This window comes from Rutidosis leptorrhynchoides, chromosome 4 (genome assembly GCF_046630445.1).
Source record: "Rutidosis leptorrhynchoides isolate AG116_Rl617_1_P2 chromosome 4, CSIRO_AGI_Rlap_v1, whole genome shotgun sequence".
Classification (NCBI taxonomy): domain Eukaryota; kingdom Viridiplantae; phylum Streptophyta; class Magnoliopsida; order Asterales; family Asteraceae; genus Rutidosis; species Rutidosis leptorrhynchoides.
In genome coordinates this window covers 326,792,362-326,801,599 of record NC_092336.1, presented here as the reverse complement: position 1 = coordinate 326,801,599, position 9,238 = coordinate 326,792,362, and positions in this window count along the sequence as shown.

Here is a 9,238-nt window from a genome sequence, read left to right as displayed (position 1 = left end):
ATGCCTCACCAGAAAACCCTAAAAAGTTGAAAAATTCTGAAAATGAGCTTGTTTTGATTAATATGTGGGAGATGAAGAAATTACTGTACTGAGAATTGATATATTTGATTATTAAGGACTGATTTGAACATCTATGTTTATCTATTGTGTGATGTACTGATAGATGTGACTTATGAATTCTTGGCATTAGACAATCATAATAATAATAATGATCATCTAAGATTCAGAAGTCATGAACGATCTGTAGCGTTTGAAGGTAGTCACCTAATTATCTCCGAAACCGTATCTAATGATAATTGTTGAGGAACTCAATAGTCGGTTGAGGGTATCCCCTATCATAATTGATAATCACTAGAAAAGGTTGCGGGTGGATTTTAAGTTGAGAATTATCTGTTTGGCTGGTGCATACCACGTTGTCACGGGCCTAAGACTTTATAATTGAAACTAAACCCCGAAAATATCAGAGAAAATTAGTTTATGTCAAAAGTAAGTGTCCCTTCTCGCTTAAGGTTGAAAAGTATAATTCCTTATTACGGACCATTCAAGCATTTAAGGGAGAACACCTTTGAGTGATCTGAGCACACAACAAAGAAACATGAGTTCATGCATAAAAATGGAAAATCCATTCATGATGATGTTCAAAATCAATATATCAAAAGACTATGATATATTGAAAAAAGAAATATCATAAGAAAATCAAAGTCAAAAATAATTGGCGTATCAAGATGGCAAAGTCCTGAAAGTATGAAGAATGCTGATTTATGATGTGCTCATAAAGAACTCAGATCATTCTTAGTGTGACGCCCCCGCACAGCTTGAATTGCTTAATCACGACGTTTACACTAAACTATCAAGATTCTTGTCATCTGCAATATAGAGTTATACCTATTAAGACTGTAAGTTGGAAAGATACTTATCTAGATATACTCTAAATAATATATATATGAAAGTTTATCTTTTGATTCCGTTTTCCATGTCAACTTGAACATAAAGAAGTTAAGGGCCTTGAGATTTATTTCGTATGACGACTAGTCATCAGGCAAGTCTACTTTAACTGTAGACCAATCCCCGCGATAAATAATGCACCTATTCGGATAATCTAATATATTCTAAAATCTTCCGTTCCAACTAGATTGAAGATTATCAATACACTGATGGAAGGCAAAGGCTGACAGTATGATAATGCTAAAAACGAACATATATTTCATAGCATTATCCTTCCAGAAAGACAAGCTTTTAGTTACAATTGTTCTATTTTTATGTAATACTCGTTTAAATAAATAAGTGCGAAGACAAAAGAAGAAAACGACGATTTGAAGACGCAAATGACCAAAAAGTTCAAATGTACAAGATACAATCCAAATGGTTCAATTTATTGATGAATAATGTCTAAAAATGACAAAAGTACAACCCGCAAAACGCAAAGTACAAGATATCTAAGCACACGAAAAAGCATTCGAAAATCCGGAACTGAGACATGAACCGAGCATCAACGCGTGAGTCAACGGAGCTAAAATTACAAGTCAACTATGCACAAGAATATAATATATATATATATATATATATATATATATATATATATATATATATATATATATATATATATATGTATATATATATATATATATATATGTATATATTAATTATGTCGACAAGCAAATGGCCAAAAATTGGTGACCTGGAATCCGAAGCTCCGCACTCGCGGAGCTGTGAGGCACAAAACCTCCGCACTCGCGGAGCAGCCAAATTCAAAATCTGCCTATAAAAGGCACAAGCTTCTGCCGAATCCATTAACCATTTTCTATCTATCTCTCTCAATTTATATTTATATTTATATTTTATAATTTTAATTTTAATTTTAAGTTAATAATAAATGATAATAAGGTTATTGTAAGAATGTTTTAAGGTTTTGTAAGTCGGAACTCTGTCCGTGTAACGCTACGCAATTAAATACCACTGTAAGCTATATTCTTCCTTTTTAAATTAATGTCTCGTAACTAAGTTATTATTATGCTTATTTGAGCCGAAGTAATCGTGATGTTGGGCTAAAATATTAAGACGGGGTTATTGGATTTTGTACCATAATTAAGGTTTGAACAAAAGACCGACACTTGTGAACATTGGACTATTGACTATTAATAGGTAGGGGGTATTATCTAATTGAATGATAACTCATTGGAACCTGTCGAACCTATCTTCAAATTAGTTAATCTAATAATTATTAAAATGATTATGTATGTCTTATTTAGTGACGATTATACGACATCTTTTACGATCATTTAATTAATTATTCGGGTTGGGTAATTGATTATTTATTCTGCTCAAGTGGGTAAATTAATATTCATATCTCATTAAAACAGGGGTGGATTACATACAAGTATAATTGGTGTAATTGTTAACAAAGTATTAAAACCTTGGATTACACGCAGTCGATAACCTGGTGTAATCATTAAACAAAGTATTAAAACCTTGTTACAGTTCGAATCCCTAATTAGTTGGAATATCTGACTTCGGGAATAAGGTTAATTTGACGAGCATTTTATAATTATGACCGATGGACTATTATGGACAAAAACCAGATAGGTATCAAATAAACCACGACAAGGGACAATTAACCCGGGTAACAATTAATTAAAATCAAAACTTCAAACATCATGATTACGGAAGTTTAAATAAGCATAATTCTTTTATTTCATATTTCATCGTACCTTTATTTACTGTCATTTTAATTACTGCAATTTACTTTATCGCAATTAAAATTCTGTCATTTATATTATCGTCATTTATCTTTACGCTTAAAATATAAAATCGACAAACCGGTCTTTAAACGGTAAACCCCCCCTTTTTATAATAATAATAATACTACTTATATATATATATATATATATATATATATATATATATATATATATATATATATATATATATATATATATATATATATATACAAATATAGTTTAAAATATATATAGCGTTAAACTCAGCTAGCTCCCTGTGGAACGAACCGGACTTACTAAAAACTACACTACTCTACGATTAGGTACACTTCCTATAAGTGTTGTAGCAAGGTTTAAGTATATCCATTCAATAAATAAATAAATAACTTGTGTAAAATTGTATCGTATTTAATAGTATTTCGTAGTAAAAATAATAGTATTTCGTACTACACCTCGCACACATCAAGTTTTTGGCGCCGCTGCCGGGGACTCGTTGAAAAACGCTATATTTATATTTTGAGTAAAAATATATAATTTTTATTTTTAATTTTGTAAAAATATTTTGTTTTGGTAATAAGTGTTAAAAAAAATTATTTTTAAGATTTTTGTTGATAAAATTAATAATTATTTTTATTTAGATTTTTAAAATATAAGTTTATTTTTATTTTAATTATATATCTATTATTCTATAAAACTAAAAAAAAATCAAATAATAAAAAAATACGAACTGGGCCAGTTAAATTTCGAAGCCCAATTCAGTTTTTAATTAAATTAAACTAGGCCAAGTCTACTTTGGCCCAACAGTCGAACCCAACACTATTCGAATCCGCAGTCGCGTAGCTACTCAGGTACTGAACACCGCAGTCGTGGAGCCGTCCCAGACTGCAACCTTGTACGCATTAATTAAAGATTAGGGTTTGAATTAATTATTATTATTATTAACCTAATTAGGTTTTTATTTATTTAATTAGTATTTAGTATTTAGTTTTAGTTTTATATAGTAATATTAAGTTTATTAATTATTATTAAATATATAGAATAATATTTTTATAAAATAATAATATAAAAATAATATTTTTATAAAATTTGTATTTTTATCATTTTAGTTATAAATTATCTTTTTAATCGTTTAATTCGTAAGTTGTATATTTATCGTTCGTAATTAGTTTTAAACTTAGTTTTTGCCATAGAATTTTTATATTTCAAGATTTTTAGGCTTTGCCGTAAAATCCCTTAAGTGCTTTTTCTTTAGATTAAGATTTAGGCGCTTTAGAATTTTACGACGTCACTTATCGTTTTAGCTTTAAATAGATTTTAGTGCCTAATTAAGTAATTGCCGTTTTGGATATAGAATTCCTTTTAAGCTTTAATACCTTTAGACGTAATTTTTAATTTGTAGTTTTTAGACCTTTTAAGTTTTGACGCTTTACTTTCTTATTATTATTTTTCGATTTTTTTCGACGTTTTTCGACGCGCGCTTTTTCTTCCTCATTTCTACGCTCTAGTTTCTAGGACATAGAATTTTCTTTATTTTCTTTAAATTTCGACGAAAAATTATTTTAAGCGGTTAAATTAATAGATATCCAAATTTTCTGGTTCGTAGTAATAGTTGGATTTGTTAGTGGCTGAGTTGTGGATTTTCTGATTTAAAGAATCCTGGCTCCCTGCTGCATCTTTTGGCTATTCAAAACGTGGGCAAAAGCAGAAAAGTCTATTAATTTGATAACTTATATAATTTTTATTTTTATAACTAATAGGATATTCAGTGAATGCACCGAGCAAAACATTCACCACCTTTCATACGTTCACCACCTGTAACTCGATCAAGACATCTAGCTAATATTGCCGCTGTTGATTTTTCTTTAGAATCATCATCTAGTCGAACAAGTACTCCAATTCAAATTTCCGATAATCTATTTTTTGAACCTGACCTCACAATTGAGAACCCGGAGGAGATTCAAGGACAATTCCAAGATCCTGAACCACTAATCATTCCTCCTGAACCACAAACCGTTAAATTAGAATCTTCTAGTGATTCGAATTCAACAAATTCAATTATGGAAGTAACGAAACCTCTAAGTATGGAAGATTGAATGAGAGCTACACGCATTGGCCAAGGTCACGCCATTATTAAGCCAGACATTAATGCGCCAGATTATAAAATCAAAGGACAAATCCTACACATGGTAACTAATCAGTGCCAATATAGTGGTACGCCAAAAGAAGATCTAAACGAACATCTTCGAACCTTTAATAGGATCTGTACTCTATTCAAAATCAGAGAAGTTGAGGATGAACAAATCTATCTCATGTTGTTTCCCTGGACTTTAAAGGGAGAAGCCAAATATTGGTTAGAATCGTTACCCGAAGGAGCGATTGACACATGGGATGTTTTAGTTGAGAAATTTCTTAAAAGATTCTTTCCAGCATCTAAAGCCGTGAGACTTCAAGGAGAAATTGTTACGTTCGCGCAAAACCAAATGAAACATTATATGAGGCATGGACAAGATTCGAAAAGTTGTTGAGAGGATGTCCTCAACACGGTTTAGACACTTATCAAATAGTACAAATATTCTACCAACGTGTCAACGTTGCTACATGAAAAGACATCGACACAGCAGCTGGTGGTTCCATTATGAAGAAAACCACAACCGAAGCTCACAAAATCATTGATAACACAGCCTCCCACTCACATGAGTGGCACCAGGAAAAAGATATTTTTCTTTCATCTAAAGCGACTAGAGCCGATTCTAGCCAGGATTTTGATTCTGTTTCCGCAAAAATAGATGCTTTCGAGAGACGAATGGAAAAGATGAATAAAGATATTCACGCAATACGAATCAATTGTGAGCAATGCGGTGGACCACACTTAACAAAAGATTGTCACATTGAGAAAACGATGGAACAACGTGAGAATGTTTTCTACGTGAACTAAATGCCGGGAAATAATTATCAAAATAATTATCAACCGCCAAGGCCAAACTTTAATCGAAATCAAAACAGTCTTTACAATCCAAATGGACCCAACAATAACTCGTATAACTAACAAGGTCCGAATAACCAACCAACTCAAAATAACACTTTCAATCAACAAAGACCTGGCTTGTATAAACCACCACAACAAATCGAAGAGAAAAAGCCAAATCTGGAAGAAATGATGGCAAAGCTAATGGAATCTCAAACACAGTTTATTACATCTCAAACCCAAATGAATTAGAGATTTGATCAGTCATTTAGAACTCAACAAGCTTCCATTTTAAATCTAGAAAAACATGTAGGTACTCTTGCTAGCATGAGTAGTGAGAGGGAACAAGGAAAGCTACCGAGTAATACTAAAGTAAATCCTCGAAATGAGTGTTAATATGGTTTCAACAAATTCTGAAAAACCAGCACCAGAAGATGTGAAGGTTTTAGATGTGAGTAACAATGAAGAAGTTACAACACCACCACCACCCGAGTATGTAAAGCCAGTGGTGGCACCATACAGACCACCCATCCCGTTTCCAAGAAAAGGAGTTGAGTATGAGCAAGTAATAGGTAATAAATTTTGTGATACCTCTGGAAAGAAGAAGAAGAATAAGAAAGTGCAAGAAAAAAAACCGTAAAAGTAAACCTGGTGAAGACAGTTCCACTAAAACCTCCACCTAGGTTGGGTGATCTGGATGAATTTATTGTTCCTTGTCTACTTAGTGATTGTGTCATGTATGATGCACTAGCAGATTTAGGTGCAAGCGTGAGTGTTATGCCTCTTTCATTATATAAGAGATTAGGTGTAGGTGAGTTAAGTCCAACGGAAATGAGTGTTCGACTCTTTGATCAAACCATTAAGCACCCAGTTGGAATTGCTGACAACCTACCCGTTCAAGTGGGTAATTTAACCTTTTTAGTCAAATTTATTGTCATTGACATAGAAGAGGACTCAAACATTCCTATAATTTTAGGTCGACCATTCTTAGCGTCCACCAGGGCGTTATTTGATGTAAGAGAGAGTAGAATGACACTTAGTAATGATGAAAAATCGATCACCTTTGAGAGTCGAAAGGCTAAATCTCCACCAACCAAAACTGTTGAACCAACAAAAACGATTGATAAGAACCATGTTGTTTTACCAACTCCAATGGTAGTGCTTAACAATAATAAAATGCCTAAGTGTAGGGAAGATGAAGTAACACCTAATGATGACCTGATAACAAAGAACCCTGTTGTTGATACGAAATTAAATGACTCCGTTATTAACAGTTCAATGAAGAAACTTATTAAACGGATTCGCGATGCTAGAAACAAGGGGAACTTTAAGTTGTGTAACCTATTAGTATCCAATCCGTCGCCTAAAGAAAAGGCGAAACTAGTTGAATTTGTGGGTATTACACAGGAATCAGACCAATGGCTTAAAGCAAAAGTCACAGATATGCAAGTTGATTATGGTCCAAGAAAAATTGACAATGAAGTTAATCACAATTTCGACACCACAGCTACCTAAGTGTGGGGAGATTCAAATGTTCTAAAAAGAAAACGCTGTCTAAAGTTAGTTGTTCTATTCTCGTGTAGTTCCGAGAATGGAATCCGATTGGTCTTTTCCACTATCAGACACTAAAGAACTAGTTTTCTCCTTCCATTCTAAATTTTTTTTTTGTTTTGTAGGTTTTATATAAAATTAATATGCATTTTTAATTTATGTTTTGTGTAAATTTAAAAACAAAATTTACTTTATTTCATTAAGTTTAAAAAAAATAATTTCTAAAATTCGTCGTAAGTTAAAGACTAGGTTATGGAACCAAAATTGCTTTACCCGAGGATGGGGCAAAAAAATTTAGTATCATTATTTTAATACTATTGATCTAAAGTATGTCAAAAAAATTTAAAAAACCCGAAAATCTTTGCTTATTAAAACACTAGCTTTAAAACAACAATTTTTAATTATTCATTTAAATTGTTTTAATAAATAAAGGTTTTATAAAAAAAAATTATGTATAAATATGTTTGTATTTTATGTTATGTACAAACAGGGTAAAACATCATACTTTCAAAGTCTGGCATTAAGTTCAGCAAAAGCTATTAATTTTGACGACAAGACACAAAATATCAAATGTGATATAAAATAATATGTTTGCAAACTCGGTATTTTTAATCACTTTTCTACACTAATCATCCTCATGAATTTATAATTATAGTCTGATTTAATGCAAATGAGGGCATTGCAAGATCTCAAGTGTGGGGAAGGGTTATAAATTCTCTCGGGTTTACACTTAGTTTATGTAGTGCCTCGTCCTAATCCATATGGACGAATACATTACATTTGGTTACATTGCGAGGTACTTGACCTCTATATAATACATTTTACAAATATTGCATTCATTTTTAAAAGATAAACTTTCATTTACATCGAAAGTTGACGGCATGCATAACCTTTCATAATATATCCATCTATAATTGACTTAATAATAATCTTGAAGAACTCGACGACTCAAATGCATCGTCTTTTGAAATATGTCATGAATGACTCCAAGTAATGTCTCTAATATGAGCTAATGCACAGTGGAAGATTTCTTTCATATCTGAGAATAAACATGCTTTCAAGTGTCAACCCAAAGGTTAGTGAGTTTATAGGTTTATCATAAAACAATAAAATTCATCATTTTGATAGACCACAATATTTAAATCCTGCATGGTACAAATGGGCCCGAATCCTATACCCACCTGTAATGTACATGTGATATATTTTAAATACAGTACACCTTTCTCGTGTACGAAATCATCTTTCATAAATCTTAGTAACCGTACACATATCTTGTGCACAAAAATAACATACACATAACCTGTGTATAAAATCATTCTCTCGATACATAACATTCACTTTTCATTGCTTTTATAGCTTGGCTTGGTAACTGACCTTAACATATAATGCGCATAATAATATTCCCAAAACAAAACATCTCGTCTGTATAATAATCATATAAACTTCGAAGTACTAAACACTACGCCCACTAGCCCTTCCGTCTAGTGAACATTCTGGGTGGGGGTGTTAAACCCGGTAGCTACCTTTAGGATTCGCGCCAATTAGGCGTGCACTAATTCTAAAAATTAGTGATGTTCCCTAATTCTTAGGTTACCAAGCAATAATAATCAGGGGAAAAATATTCATATCAATCGTGGCAATTATCACGTCCACATAATTCAATAGTGGCAATTATCACATCCCCATAATTCATTCGAGGAATGTTTTGCTTGTGTCTATCTCGTCAAACATTTATAAAAGCATTTCATGTATTCGCAGTTCAAAATGTATTTCAAAAGAATTTAATAAAGCAGTTGTAAAAGTAGCGCATGTATTCTCAGTCCCAAAAATGTAAAGAGTAAAAGGGAATCAAATGAACTCACCATACTGTATTTTGTAGTAAAAATACATATGACTAAATTGAACAATGCAGGGTTGGCCTCGAATTCACGAACTTATATCATTTGTATAACTATTAATACACACAACCGTAATCGAATACATTTATATATATTTAATTTCTTAA